This window comes from Belonocnema kinseyi, chromosome 3 (genome assembly GCF_010883055.1).
Source record: "Belonocnema kinseyi isolate 2016_QV_RU_SX_M_011 chromosome 3, B_treatae_v1, whole genome shotgun sequence".
In the NCBI taxonomy this organism is placed as follows: Eukaryota; Metazoa; Arthropoda; class Insecta; order Hymenoptera; family Cynipidae; genus Belonocnema; species Belonocnema kinseyi.
In genome coordinates this window covers 54,808,915-54,826,033 of record NC_046659.1, presented here as the reverse complement: position 1 = coordinate 54,826,033, position 17,119 = coordinate 54,808,915, and the positions used below count along the sequence as shown (strand labels likewise).

Here is a 17,119-nt window from a genome sequence, read left to right as displayed (position 1 = left end):
AAAATTAAAATTCGAAAATTTTTTCTAAAGCCTCCAGGGGACTTCGTTTTCGCACGAAAAAATTTTATGTGCCCTTATTGCATCCGGACCCACAATTGTTATGCCCTCAGTATTTAACGAAGTGAAGTGAGCTATCGATTGGAGTAAAAATACCTTATTGTATATGTAGACGGTTATGACTTTTTCTATACATCCCGGCTTTAGTTTAACTGTTGAAGGGCATGAGTAACGTAACTTTTGGAAGTTGCATTAGGAAGTTATAATCTTATTCTAAGTGACTGGTACGCCCTATTAAATGAAAGAAATTTGAAAATTAGGTAAATATTATTTCAGTTGGTTTCCTTATTAAAATTATTTAGGCTAATATCGCAAAGCGAATAGTTCCTTTGACAGGTATTCAGGTGGCTGATAGCGCGGTTCAGAACTCCACAACTCTGCATGAGCCAAAATTCAGTCTCCAAATGATACTTTCCCCTAGGTGCCCACATGGGTACCTACGTTCAGAGGAATACATCTGAGACTTGAAAACTCTCTCAAATGATCATTGGGAGCCCAATGAAATTTGAGCTGCAACAAATTTAACGCCAGCGTTTTTCTGTGCAGAGTAGATACGACCCTGCTTTCAAAACCTCGCAGAGTGGCAAACGAAAGAGGCGGCACTATCGCTTACACAAAGGAGCTATTGTATTTTAGTTAAAGTATGCCAGCATTTAAAATACTTATTATTTCTATTAAACATTGTTTTTATGCAATCTATTTATATGGTGTTAATACTTATCATATCGCAAACATTAACAGGTTTGGCTCGTTGCGGTAGGTGCAAAAGTATTGAAGATAATTTCTTTTCTTGTCAACTACTTTATAGCCACGTTTATGAAAATATTAAATTTCTGGAAAAGGTATAAGTTGTCAAGGCTTTGAAGAATAAATAAAAAAAATCGAAATTTTCTACTCAAATTTGACAATATAGGAGCTTGTCAAAATTGACCTATGTTCTTGAAGCGCATCATTTCGGTGCTTTTCGGCGAATAAAGGATGACAGTTCCTCACTACATTTTTACACAATACTCACTGAGCATGCAATCGACGCAAACATAAAGACACATTCGCATAGCATATACCGTTTTTTTGTATCATTTTTTTTTCTTTGAGATATTCACGCCCAAACTGACCGGACTACATGAAAAAATTAGAGAGTAGTCTATCGCTATCCTTCATTCGCACTAATATTACGCGTTTTAAAACTCGACAAGCGCAATGCACGTATGCGCAATAAAATTATCTTTATTTTTATATAAGGTTTGCTGTGTAAACAAATTGGTACAAAATACGAGTATCGACTTACCTGTTTATACCTGCCAATCCAATAGTTATGATGGGAAAAAAATAGACAACCCAACGCTTTCATATTCTATCAGCTTCATACTTTCGATTAGTATACAGTTTGTATCGTAAACATGTGATTGCAATTTTGAAAAAAGTCATTTTGAATTTGTAATTAATCATAACCTTGCTTGAAATTTTTTAGGCAACTCACTCGCAATATATTTTCTAACATAATAACTTTAATATAAAATACTTTTCATCGTGTAAACAAATGGGCAAAGGTCGTCTTATTTTCCCCGGCAATAAGCGTTGAATTCAGAAGAATTAAGAATTTGTATTCATATGAATACGTGATTTTTAGACCGTCTAAAAATCCTACAACATGAAAAGAAAAATTGCAAACCCTATTCCTCTCAATCGACTGAGTAAAATTTAACGGAAGCATTTCTTTAACCAGTGTTTTATTATTAAATCGTTTTATAACTTATGAATTAGGAAAATATTCAAGTTTATATGTATTTATATATTAATAATTTATATAAACGTGGTAAAAAAAGTATTAATGAATAATGCCTTAATGTAAAATATGTGAATTAAAATAATTTTAACTCTAGAGAGGCAGACTTGAATTGCTTAGAATGAAGGTGATTGTAGGTTCATATATTGGCCGCCTAGAGCGCTTTATCAGTATATCACTGGTTGAATGTATCATTTAGCGTCACTGTTATCTTCAGTAACGCTCTTGTAGTTAAGGAGGAACCATCGCTACTGCCGAGATAAGTCGACTACCCAGTCGTAATACCTACACTCGTATGACTTACTGAGTTGAAATCTGGCAACATTGTGATGATGTCGCCGGCGGCATGAATCAACGGCTGCCTGAGATCTACATTGATCGCGCCTCGTGATGTTGCCAAATTGCGATAGTCAACGTTCAGAAGCGCAAGTTTCGTGAATAAATATTTTTTTCCTGTATATGCAGGAACCAAATGGTTAATATTATTTTTGCACCTCAATTTTGAAATACTTGCATTTCATTTAAAAAATTATCAATAATATCTTAATGGTGGTTACTTAGATATCACTCAGTAAAGAGCTCAAAAACGCCATCTCTCATAAGACGCAATGTTAAATATGACGAAATTAAAAACGTTAATAACTTATTTATAAAGTACCCTAGGCTTCTGAGATTTTAACTGAGTACTTTTGGTGGTCATATTTAGATATCGTAAAAGTTTGGTTGAAATGGTAATGAAAATTCTTGTAGCGATAGTACCTCCTTAAGTAACTTACTGATTCACCCACTCAATGTCGAAAAATTACTGTTTCACAAATGATAATTTAAAATACTGATTCACTTAGTAAAATTTTCACTGGTTCAGTTTAATGGTTGAGATGACCTTAAAGTGAGGACTATCTTAGCTGAAAGTAAAACTTTATATTCATACTGAAATTATGGATCTCTTCACTCTCTGGACCAGTGAACCCTAAACTAAAATCACATGAATTTTAAAGATAACCCTTACAAAATACTTTTGAACTTTCTATAAATTCGCAAGTAGGACACAAAAATATACAATCATACCACTAGTATACAATCATAATTCTCGATGACAATCTTGATAATGAACAATCGGCGTCCTTTGAAAATCTAAATTTACACTAAACATATGAGCAGAACATGCAGTTTTGACATCGAAAAACACTAAATAGACAGTTTATGATTAATTTTTTCAACTAAATACAATTTAAGATACACATAAATCTTCACGAGTGATTGAGCATTTTAAAATTTACGACAAACCGTCACATGTCACACCGACTAGACTGCCGTTCAAACAAGAAAAGTCGTAATTACATTTCGGATGATTGGGCTGCCATTCCAATTTCGGTTAGGTCGGTAGAGGACTCATCCACAATGTAATTACTACTTCTCTTGTTTTGACGGAAGTAGAGTACAGAAGTGGATCAGAGTAACAAGACGACGTCGGGCGCACGTGCCAGGGCGTTTAAGACATAGTCAACCTGAAATTCAGTAAGGAGTACATTTTAATTTTAGGTAATGAAAGGCTTACATCTTATTTGAGGTTGCCTTTAGCTTACTTTCAAACTGTATATTGAAATTTAGGTGCAAACTTTACTCCATTTCTGTCAAGAAATGACTGCTGTTTTGCAAGATTTATCTTTCGTTTAAAATAAATGGGATTTATGTTCAAATTGACCCAAGTTGAAGTCATTTATAACCGAAATGCGTTTCGTTTGAAACAAAAACAGGATTTTATTAAAGAAGTTTTTTTTTTTGTAAATATTTTTAACTCCACTGGTCTGGGTAATTAATAAAATCGTTTTACAACAAATTCCCTTGAGGGACACCTTTATTTTTTTCGAAATTTACGATTCCGCTCTAGATTTCTCGCTATCTGAAAGGCTCTTTATCCGTTATTTCCTCTCTAAGTATCTATACATATCTCAAAAGAAATAACATTTCTTTGGGGCGTTGTATCAGACCATCTATATAACTCTCCCGAAGGGGTGACTGATAAAATCTACCCAGGGATTGACTTAACTTGAAGTAGGAATAAAAAAAATTGTATAAAATATATAAAAATATAAATTCGTATTCTCATTAAATTCAAAATATATCATTGTCAAAAATGAACCGAAAGGCAGCTTTATAAAAGTAAATAAAAAGTGAATTTTTCTTCAGTTTTAAACAGCTTGCAGACTCTCTTAATCTAAATCTGTTATATTCATACACCAAATTCAAATTACCGATAAATATACTTTAAATGAAATCAGCTAACACTGAAAAAACTAGTTGGTTGAGACAACTAAAGAAGTAGTAGGCCCAACTATTTTAGTTTGGAATAAATCCCGCTACTATTAAAGTGCTTGAGGCTACTACTTTTATTCGCAAGATTGGTAGTAGTTGTCTTTACTACTTTATTTGTTCTCGCTACAACTTTCGATGGTAGGTACTACATTCAGGTAGTTGTGTTTACTACTTTAAATAGTAAGCGTTACTACTTTAGTTAGTAAGACTTACTATTGTATAATCTTATATAATATTACCATTTAATCTTATATTTTCTTACTATTCATATAATTATATTCATCCCGCTGGCAAGCTGAATTGTCACGATGATGTATTTATACAAATTAGGGTATCACAGAGGCCTGTTTTGACCTATTCGATGAATTTATTTGACACATCGAGTTCGCATCTAAGTTATCAATCAATCAAATTTGCTATAATCCAATAAAGTAACTAGAAATAAATCCTATGAAAAATATTAATTGCACGATTATTTCAAAACAGGCCTCCGTGAAAAGGAGCTCTAAGTGTAGGCCGTAGAGGACGCTCTAAGGATTTATACGATGCTCTCTAATATTTTCCACGTATTTACACTTTATACGTGAAGGTTCAGATTAAAATGGCGATCATCGAAAACATGACGCGATATGTCGATGCGAATGTTGGCAGCACTGCTCAGATTTCAGTTCTACCAATATCGCCAAGGGGCAAAACTTGTAACCTTTACTAATTTTATTTCTTGGAAAATGCCGCATATACTGGAACTTTATAGTCTCGATAATTGTTTCTGTTGCACAATCGAGGTCTGACATGGTTCTTCTTGACTTCGAGAAGCGAACCATGTTCGTCAACGAATTTTCGGTAGCAGCTGACAAAACATCATAGCCAAGGAGAATGAAAAGTAAGAGAGTTTTAGAGACCTTATAAGGGAGTTGCGACCATTATACCCGGAATGAAAAGCATCCCTGCGTGTGAACAATATGCTAAAACACTTGCGGGAATAATGCAGAAGGCGGTCGTCCTTGGGTCGCTCCATGTCCTCAGGGTGCACGAGACTTTTGCCGAATCGTCGTATTGATTCCGTTACAGACTGTAACCGCCTATCTAACGGTCGTGAGACGTGGTTGTGGCTGAAATTTTACCGTGATTTCGCTGGGATCGGGTGCATAATAAATAAATTAAAACTAAATACTGTTTCATCTTTCTCAAAAATGTATAATGAATATATACACTCGAGAAATAAATTATTATCAAAATAAATATACTAATAACCCAGTTTCGAAAAGAATAACCCTATTATAAACCTTCCTTGCCTTTTTCAGAAATCTGGAATAAATTCCTATTCTCAAGGAAAAATGAGATCCAAATGAGGATTAAATCATCTAAACGGAAGTTATCTTGCGGAATGTGAAAACGAGATAAAATTGTATTGGACCTTGTTTCCTGATGTTGTTCAAGGGTTTAATTTTAAGAATTTTCTTTTATATCCTTATTGACGGTTCGTTTCATTCGTTTAGTACGAAATTCCTCTTAGGTACTTTTGTCTAAAAATGTATTTGAGGTAAAAACACCAGTTAGTGACACTGGTCATTTTCAAGAGTACAAGATTTAGCTTTTCACTGTTATATGCGCTTTAATCACGAGTTTTTTAAATGTATAAGTGAAATACCCAGGAAACAAAAATCCATTCATTTGCATTTGAATGGGTTTTGAGGTCTTCTGAATTGCGTATCTGTCACTAGAATTCCAGATGGCCGCCCATAGATTACAGTGAGTTTGGAATGAGAAATCAACTTTTTTAATCGGCCACGTGATTTTTTTCTCGGACCCATTCAGTAGCGATTATGAATCAGCATTAACCCATAGAGGAACGATAATTCCGATAGAAAATTAATAATTTAAATAAAACAATTATAAGTTAAATAGTTCAAATTATTCATTAAAAAATAGTTCAATGGCCACCTTAAAGAAAATCCTGTCATACATGTAGTCTATTTTTATTTACAGACTATTTTTTTCAGGTATTTTAATTGATTTTGCTTAACTTTTTTTGCCATATTTGCATCACACCCCATCAGACTGTTAAACATTTATTTATTTCACATTTACCATATATGAATCTTAAATTTACAAAAACTAACACTCACGTTTTATCTTATCGAAATTGACTTTACCAAAAATTCGGGTATTGAAATTGTTAACATCTGATGTTTGTGATGCATATGGATATATAAGCGAATTACGCAGTTTGTTTCTCACACGTGGACTGCCTGCAGCCATTAGCATGTGCACTGAAAAAGTTGAATGTCACTGACACTTAATTCAGTGTAAATCTTATAATTTCTGTACAGAATAATCTAATGAAACTACTTTAAAAAGAGAATTACAACTAAATAATCATTGAATTTATAAATAAATTGTCGCATCAATTATAATATATTACAATATTATTTAATTTGAATTTCTGTAATTTTTTATTAATCAGCATTGTGCTATTTATACTTATCATCTCATACTTCTCATTCGAAACAATTCATTCTTTAAAATTTTAATCTGCATAGTCCACTCAGTTGAACACAGTCTGAGGTAACCTACAATTGGCAGATTCACGCTTATTGAAAATTGCTATGTGCGCATCGTATTTTTACCATTGGGTGTGATCTTTTAAGAACTCCATTTCATATTGAATCTCAAACCATTCATATACACATTAACGAATCGTAGAATGCTCATAGGAATTATTTCAGGTTAGTCTGTCTCATTCAACTCTATTCACTCAGCATTTTGACGAATGTGGAATGGCAGATTTAAAGCACCGCGCACAGGTGGCCGATTAAAAATGTGGCTAACCAATTGCATTTTTATTCTTTTAATCTTACAAATGGCAGATACGCAATTCAAATCGACTCGCTTTCTATTGGGTCTTTTTCCTGAGTAGTTGTTCTTTAATACAAAAAGCATGATGGCAGCAATATCCGCATTGCTTGTTTATAATTATTGATTTTGTGTGTGCTTCATAAGAGTGGAGGGTAAGTGACACCTGTGAGCCTTTTAATGGCAGTGCTTTTCCCCTGTCACTAGTAGGTCCAAAGAGGCCTGGAGATTTTTGAAACCCTTTAGTAACAGAAACACTTGATAGGGCTTAACATTATTGATATTTGTTTCGTAGGCTGGCACCATAAGGTGTCCTGGGAATTGCACGTACTTTGACAAACTTCGACGTGCTTTCGAGTTTACGCATACATGTGCCTTGTTGCCCATTGCTGTCAACTTTCGCGCATGTTTTATTGGTTCGTATTTCAGTGTTCCAGTGGTTCAGAGTTAAAGGTATACCTTGGCGGAAAGAGAGGACCTCCCGAAAGACCTATTGCTAAGGGAACTAACGGGTTACTAACGCTCAAAAGAAAGTTGATAGCATTGATAGCAATTGACAGCAAAGCACATGTGCACGTTGGTGTGAGCATGCTTTCAATTCTTGCGACGCATTTTAGAGCCAGCCAGACGCTGAAAAATGAGTAGAAAACGTGCAATAACTATTTTTTAAAAGTATTTGAATAAGAGCATTGTATACTTTTGTGAAAGTTAAGTTGTGTAAATGCTTGGAGTAATAAGTAATATGATGTGATGCGCACAAAATGTTGTCAACTGATTACAGGCTCAAATTCTAGCGGACGAGTTGTTACTAGAATGTAATTTAGAATGCCTTTTATAATGGCAGAGCACATGGTGTATCAAAAAGAGGCTGTTATTATTTGATATAAGTGTATAGCTATGCTCCCGGACACCCTAACCTCCAAGCAATTAACTAACGCGCGACTATAGCAACATAATTATCAAAGCTATTTGCAATAAGAATGATTATAATGGATGTAGACAAGTTGAAGAAAAAAAATAAGTTAACAACAATCTCACCCTACCAATTTCGCTACAATATTTTTTTTAAGTTTGAATATTTTGTGTGAAAAGTTTTATGTTGAAAAACTTTAATTTATAAAGATTTTCTTTGCACACAATTTCACTGTAATTGTTTAGTTTTCAGAATTGTAATACATTATCACTGTAAAGTTCAATCCAAATCAATACAAAATTAATCTGGCACAAAATACGAGTCAATTCGAACTGAATTTTTATCAGAAACACTTGCAATTGTAAATGTTAACTTGAAAGCATCAAAGACAAATAGTTTAATGTTAAAACTTTTATAATTATATTGGTTTCAAATTTTAACGTATAAAATTCAAATATCTTATGTGTAAATTATTATGATTACTTTTTAAATAAACAAATTTTCTTCAAATTTTAAATTCACGGTTTCAAACTTGCATATTGTGAATTTTTAATGTTTAGAAAATACAGAGTGGCCATTTGGATCGAGCATAAAAATTCCTGTTTAGTTCACTGTTTTTTTTTCAAATAATATTATTTGAAGTGACTCTTCAATTTTAAAGTTTTAATGTTGAAACTTAACAATCTCTTAATTCAAAATTTGTGTATTTAAATGCTTAATAGTTGAAACTGACAAAATGAAAGCATTTAACATTTTTCGTTAGAACAATTTTAAATTAAATTCCGTTAATGTGCAAACTTTCTAACTCTTATGAATTGTGCAGTTCAAAAATTTCTGGGTGAAAAGTATAAATCTACGGTATTATTTAAAATGATCTGCATTAAAGAATAAATGAATACATTTTTGAAATTATATAATTTTGAGCAATTTTAAGTTAGAAGCCCTACCATTTTTTAAATTGAATACCTTTAAATTAGAAGTTACATTAATTTAATATCAAGTCATTTCAAATAAATACTTCATAATTGTTTAGTTTTTAATATTAGACTTATAATTGGTTATTTTAAATAAACAGTCAAATATTGATCAATATTACAATATGGTTATTCTTTTATTAAAATTTTTTCAATTGACTCGATTAAAATTGAAATATTTCAATGAAATCAATATTTAAACAGGATTTAAAATTAAATAAAAAGAATCTAACGAAAGTTTACCCCAGGGGATCAAACAGAAATCTCTCGGGAGTCAAGCCGAAAATTCTGGGACATTAAACGTCAAAATCAAGAAACACACAATCCGTGCACAGAAACACGCTGGGGTTAAATTTGTTGCAGCTCAAATTTCATTGTCTCCCAATGAGCTTTGAGAGAATTCTCAAGTCTCAAGTGTATTCCTCAGAACGTAGGTGCACATCTGGGCCTCTAGGGGAAAGTATCAGTTGGACACTGAATTTGGGCTCACGCCGAGTTGTGGCGTGTTAAACTGCGCTGTCAGGCACCTGAACACCTGTCAAAGCAACTATTCGCTTTGCGGTATTAGACTAAATAATTGTTAATAAGGAAATTAATTGCAATAATATTTATCTAATTTTTAACTTTCTTTTATTTAACAGTGCGTACTAGTCACTTAGAATAAAATTATAACTTCCTAATAAAACCTGCAAATATCAGGTTAGTCATGCCTGTCGACATTTCAACTAAAGCCGGGATGTACAGAAAAAGTCATAACCGTCTACATATACAATAAGGTATTTTCACTTCAATCACTTGCTAACTTCATTTCTTTGAATACTGAGGTGATAACAATTGACCAAATATATGACAATCGGTTAATTTTTGCTCTATTTAACTAATATCTTCGTAAAAAGTCATTTTTCGGTAGAAGTACATTTGAAAAATAGTTTTCCTTTTTAGGGACTATTTAATGCAATAATAAAATTATTATTATTATTCATTATTCATTCAATAGTTTAAGACTGTAAGTAATCACTAAACCCTAAAATTGTAAGCTTAAATCTGGTATAAACGTGTATATTCATAAATAGATAATATTATTTTTAACTTCTTACTCAAATTCAAATGTTATATTCCACTTTAGCAAGTTTATTAGGTAAAGTTTAAATTCATGCTTTCCCTTTAGCATTTATATAAATCTCTTCAAAAACTGTTTTGAAATATTAAATAAACAAAATTGATTTTATTTCAATAGGGTTTTTCATGAAAAAAACATTTTATTTCCTGAGAAACTTTAAAAGAGTGGTGTAGTTCCATGCCCTATAATGCAAAAAAGCAGGGATTGGTGAGACAACTAACGCCGCGCTGGAGATATTAGGAACTAATCAACTTAGGACAATCAGGGATCACCATTTTGTTTTCAGATTTCTAGGGCTGTAATACTTTTTACATGAAAACTTTTCATGTCAAAGTTTCTCATGTTTCATAAAACATAGGGATGAGAAGAAAAATTATTTCGTGCATGCGCAGACCGGTTTGGTCTCTAAGGTCAGGTTAGGATTTTATCTTATCAGTTTGAATTTTCCCGTCGCTATATTTGAAACATTACAATGTTTCACGAAACCCCCCCCCCCCTGCTTCATCAAACTTTTCATCAGGGTAAAGTTTCATGAAACTCACCGTGAAAAACAAATTTCTGTTTTTATTATACAATTGTATTTACCTTATTTTTCATGCATAACACTAGCAACTACAAGATTAGATAAATTTAAACTTCCACAGTAAATCTAGTGGAAATTTGTTCGAACGCCCAGGCATGAATTTCGATGCAGACGGTCACGACTTAGTTTTTACATCCCGGCTTTGGTGGTTTGAATGTCATGTAGGTTTTGACTAACCTAAGATTTGGATATTATATCACGTCAAGTACCATTTTTATTCCAAGACGCTAATAGTTACTGGCAAATGGGAGGAAATTAAAAGTTAGGTAATTATTATTATAACTTACCTGTTTAGTGCTTATCAACATTTATTTCATCCAAATAATACCCGAAAAAATCATCTTAACCGGTGACTGACAGTTTGTAGACGACACTTCACGTTGCTCTGGATGAAAAAAAACAGTGTCTCAATGATGCTTTTTCCCAAGATTCTCCGAATGAACCTGTGTAGCTCAAATTTGTTGCAACTTACAACACCGATTGCGGTGTACATTGAAGGATCGGAGATTTTCTGTGTATCTATGAAATATACTCGAAACTTTATAATAGCTTTAGAAATTTATTATTCATTATTTACTATTTATTATAATTGATTTATTTGTAATAATTAATCATTGTCAGGCTAATATTTTCGATAAAAATTTAAAGTTAGGAAGAAGTGATATTCACAAAATGAGATAAAGAATACTGGAATGTAGTGCTTTGCGAAAATTAACATTTTTAAAATAGAAAATTCACTGCCAAACAATGGCATATGCGCGGAGGTTCATGAAGATGATCAAATTTCTAAATATCAAAATTTAATTTTCCACAAGTAAAAGACTCCTTTTTTCGCCCCGGAGACCTGTGTTCGATTGACACCAGTGCTGTTTTCTTCTATCGCGATTTTTTTCTGTTTTAACTTGAAGCATAATATTAATATCTAATTTTATTCTCAGCTAACCTTAAAAATGTAGCATTTCAATAAATTGATATAACTACAATTCACAATAAGTATTGTTATTGAAACAAATGTTATTGTAGCTTATGTCGCTTTTCAAAAAGTTAATTTTTTATTATAAATATATTTTTATTAAGAAACTTCATAACAAGTTTGTAGATCCTTTTTGGTTGAGTAACTTTATTTTTTTGGTCTATTATGTGGTTTTTCCAAAAAATTAATTTTTATATATTTTAATGCAACTTTGAACGATTAAAACAAAAACTAAGCCTACTATCAAAACATTATTTATGATAAATTTGCAGCTCTTTTTTGTTTGAGCAACTTTTTTCTATTAATATTTTTCATAGCATTTTTCAATGTCCAAAAATTTAATTCTTTTATTTTTAATTTGATTTTTACAATTAAAAGAAAAAGTGATTATTGACAGTAGAACTTTTTGGAATGCACAATTTTTGTTTATCTATCTTTTTTCGTATTTTTCATATTTTGACCGAAAAATGAAATTTTTTATTTTTCATTACTTTTTTGAGCGATCAAAATTTTAATTTTTAATTTTTCCAGGAATTTCAAATAGTATATTATGCGCCTGGAGAGAAAAGAGGGTCTTTTTCGACGAGTGTATTGTTTCAGTACGAGCTGTAGGCGCATACGATATTTTTTATAACAAATGGATGATTTGAGACATTTTTAAAAATAAAGTCATGATTTCAGCTCATATTAATTTTAAATAAAGGAAGCATGATTTACGGTAATTTTAAGGGTAATTTATAATAACTTACCATTAATTACTCCAAATTCAATTTAAAATGTCTATAAATTTTCGGAAATCTTCGATCATTTATGGTAATTGTACAGGTAAGTGTGATGACTTACCATAAATCACCCAAAATTTAATTTTAAACCTTTTGATAAATTTTCGGAAAGTTATGGAAATGTTCGGTCATTATGGTAATTTTACAGGTAAATATGGTAACTTACTTTTTATTACCTAAAATTGAATTTAAAATTTTGTTTATACATTTCCCGGAAATGTATTAAATTTGTATGTAATTTATAGTAATATTTCGGGTAATTTATGGTAATTAATGGTAACTGACCATAAATATTCCAAAATTCAATTTTGAAATGTTTATAAATTTCCGGAAATGTGTGGAAATTTTCGGTCATTTATGGTAATTTTACTGGTGAATATTGGAACTCACCACAAATTACACAAAATTGAATTTCAAACATTTTGATAAATTTCCAGAAATTTATGATATTTTTTTGCAATTTAATGTAATATTACAGGTAATTTATGGAATCTGAATATAAATTACCCATATTTCAATTTAAAAATTCCTATAATATTCCGTAAATTTTCAGAAATTTACGGAAATTGTTGATAATTTACGGTAATTTGACCAATTATATATAGTAACTTTCCTTAAATTACCGCAAAATTCGATTAACTGCTTCCAAAATTTTCTTACAGTTCTTAAGGTCGAGTGGGCTGATTATCGTAAAATGTGAGCTCATAGATGTATAATTTTCATTATTAACCTTTGACGTCACTTTTGACTCCCTAGGATGTAAAAAGTAAAGCCTTAGCCCCGCCTTTTAGCCGTTGAAAATGGCGTTGAAGGGGTTTTATTGCTAACAGGCTAAAGGTCTCAAAACGAGGAAATTTGACAAAAACGGGGTGGAGTCAAATTTTATACAAATATAATACCTTCTCTGATGGGAATGTATTAAATATTATAATATCAAATTTTACAACAAAAAGTTTCTCCAAGCAGCTGCATAAAGAACTAGTTACTAGTATACTTAAGAGTTACCGTATTTTATTTATTAAGGGCACGACATAAAATGTAAAATACATCTATTCTGGAGAAGTTTTTTTTTACGAGTACTTCAGGATCTTACAGGACTACAGAGACCCTAAAGTGCTCGCAAAAACCAAACATCCCCGGACAATAATTATTTTATATGTCTGTTGTACGGATTGGACGTCCTGGAATCGAGGAACCAACTACAGGAACCCTAAACTACTCGTAAAACCAAACTTCCCCGGGAAATATGTTTTTTATACACTTGGAGCACGGATTTTGTGTTCTGAGAGTTTGGCGTTCGATTCCAGAGAGTTTTCTGCTGGACTCCTGAAACAATCCCATTCGATTCCCGGGAGCTTCCCGATTAATTCCCAAATAATTTTCATCTGGATTTCTATCAGTTTATTTATAAACAGATTCAAATTTTGACCAGTTTTAAAATTTTTGTATCTGGATTTTACAAGCTATGAAGTCCTTACTCTTCAATTCCAATTGAATTACTAATTACTAAATTAATTAATCGATGATCTGATTTTTTGATGTAAAACCATTTAAAATTTGGTTCTTATGAACCTTGCATGCAAAAATTCAGAGTAATCAAGTTGAGGTTCAGCAGTTTTCAAATTAAAAGCGCATCAATATAATATTTTGGTATATTCGTATGGTTGACATAGTTCTCATGAAGGGGGATATTAAAAGCAAGTAATTTTCCGATGCAATATTGCATTTTTTACGACTTTCTCGACAAAGGTTTTATACAATATATTCGAATATGTTTTCCAATTTTATATTTAAATCTGTATCAGTGAAAACGGTCAGCGCTTTTTCTTGTTGAATTGTATTAGAAACGTTTTTTCCTTTCGGAATTCTATGTCCACCTAGACAAAACGATAAATCAGTCCCTTCGTACTCTCGCATTGATAAATGTATCAGGTATTGAAATATTCTGTGGCATTACTTGCTAACTTGCGAACAACAACATTTTTACGAGTTTCATCTCAGAGTATACATAGATCGTGTAGAATGTAGACTATTCTTCCACAAGCGTCATCTTCAAGGGAGATTTATACGGTGAGCTTTCATAACTAGGGCAGGTGTTCACCTCAGCTTGAATGTGAAAGGGGTCTCCGATTTTAAAGTTGACTACTGATAACTTCATTGTCGTCTGATATAGAATAGTTAGTTTTTAGGAAAAGTCCCTTTTCATGCTTCTCAGTTTGACTTTCTTCTTTTAAAACTAAAAAAACTACAAGATTCTTAAGGTCAAATCTTGTTATATGATGTGAAGAATATCCGACCGCCTCCTATGTATTTTTTCTATCGTTTTATTCTTCAACTCAGTAATAAAATATTGTAATAACATTTTTTTAAATGGAATAAAATATATCAACCCAACGCTGCCTTTTTTATGTGCGGTTATAAGTTGTAATATGAGCAGGAAAATGTTTTCGAAAATCCCTTGAGATCGTTTTTCAATCTAGAGGATTCGGAGTTCTTTCAAAAGATATAAATTTTTTTAATTAAAAAGAAATTCTATGACCTAGATGACATAGCTGACTCTTTTAAGATGATCTTAACTCCTGAAAAGTCCCCAGTTCTTTATTTTCAAAGAGTCGTCTGAATACCTACTATATAAGCTTTATGAAAAGGAGTAAGCCACATGTTTGCGACGTCGAGAAATATTAGGAATTCGCAAAAGACGCAATAATGCTAATGTGAAATTCATAGGGTTTCTTTGACCCTGAATTCCATTAAGACGCAAAACAATATATAAGTATACATATTTTTTTAATGTAACGAAGGAGTTCCTTCTCTTCATTTATTTAAAGCCAAGTTTTAATGAAAGTTTTTTCTTAATCATGTGTCTACTTGGTCGCATTTCGATTACAGAAGTTACGAGCATACTCGGATTTTGCTTTCACGTCTGTATAAACTTTTATGTAATCTTTTGCATCTTGAAAGATTATTGGAGCTTAAATCGTGGAATAGATTCAACTAAATCAGGACCATAAATTCAAATATAATGCAAATACAAAACCAAAGAGATTAGGGTCGAGGGAATACAGACGAAGGATTAGTTCCTCCAGGAAAGGATGAATCCAGGACGAGAGGTGCATAACGTGCAATTATATTTGTATGCCCTCATGTTAAAATAATATTATATTATCGAAGGTGCTATAGGGAATATTCAATATTTTTAAACTCATAAGGTGTTTACTTTTCAATTCTTCTAACTTTGAAAAATTTCACTATTTCAAAAATTGTTCTATATTTACGTCTTTAAATTTAAAATAGTTTGGTTTTATTAAATTAAATAGATAAAAACTTTACTATGTCTACAAATTTCTATATTCAACCAATGTTGTCAAAACAAGAATCATGTGACTTTGACATATAAATATATGTATTTTTTTTTTTTTGAAAAAAACTTTTTCTCGAATACGAGACTCGCGATCAGTATAAAATTTAGATAACGTTTCTAGGAAACCATTAAGAGTCATTCATTTCAATTTGAATAATTTCGGATATTTATTGCATCAAAATTAGGCAAAACGTTAATAGTATCAAATCCAATTCAGTCTATCTCCATATAATTTCTTATTAATTTAGATTTTGTTTTCTTTTAAACTAGACCCTGAAACTTTAGGAAATTTGAATAGCACGATACAGTTGGCAATACCTCCCAATTTTCAAAATTTAAGTAAAATCTGATTACTTTCGGATTTAAATTTTGAAGGCTGGCTACTTACTTTCTAGCACATTTTCGTTTAAGTGGATAAATTCGGAACATTCAATTTCAATAGTGTTTGTAATTTGAAAAGATTTAGTTTCATTTTGTTTAAGTTTTATTTATCGCATGAATATTCAAACAAAAAATTATTCCATGCATGAGAATTAAAATTTTTTCACTTTACATTAAAATAGATTCCAATTTGAAAAATTTTAATTTTGAGCCCTTTTCATACGGTCGTGCATATATCTCTTCAAACCTTCTTCATTATAATCATCCTTTTGGACTACTTAAAAGTGATTCAAAGCTTTAAAACTCTATACAAAACAAATATTTTGGAATCAGTCAATTATATTCAGGAATTCGATTAAAACAAGTTATCAATTAATAGAGATATGAAAAATGTAATTCTGTCTTGAAGGCTTCCAATTCTTTATTTATCAACTTTCAACGCTTAAATTCTCAAATTGTTCATATTTCAACATTTTGAACTTCAGATTTTCCTAATTAACATATTCTTTTTGTGCAGCTTTTGATCGTTTAAATGTAAAAAAACTTCAGTCGAAAATCATTCATCTATGAGAAGCTTTCTAGTTCAAACTTCTTAGTATTAAATCGCTACTGTTTGAATTTTTCCTATTCTAATTTTCAGCTGCTTAAACTCCTAACACTAAAGCCTCTTTGTTCAAAAGCTTTAACTCTAACATATGCATTCTGCAAAGGCTCCATTTTATAACTGTTCGATTTTGTGTAATTCAAAGAAATTACACAACTATTTCTATTTTTAATCAAAGGCATTTATCTAATTCAAGAAAGAACATTAAAATTCTAATCTACCCTATCTCTGCGTCATTTGGAGTTCATAATTTCTCTTATATTATTCGGAATTAGTGGCTTATTTCTGATCACTCCTCAGCATCAAATATTACTAGTGCAATTGTGCCTTCGTCTTAATACATTCAAACGTTCCCAAAAGCACTTCTGTAATTGCAGAACCTGTAGTGGCGATCCTCAAATCCTTGAACAGCT

At 31.5% G+C, this 17,119-nt stretch overlaps 1 protein-coding gene across 3 annotated transcripts in view; it reads left to right on the top strand.

Annotated features, from left to right (window-relative positions):
- Positions 1-17,119, top strand: part of LOC117168968 (serine-rich adhesin for platelets-like) — a 420,717-nt gene that overhangs the window by 361,495 nt on the left and 42,103 nt on the right. The gene's annotated exons all lie outside the window — the stretch shown is intronic.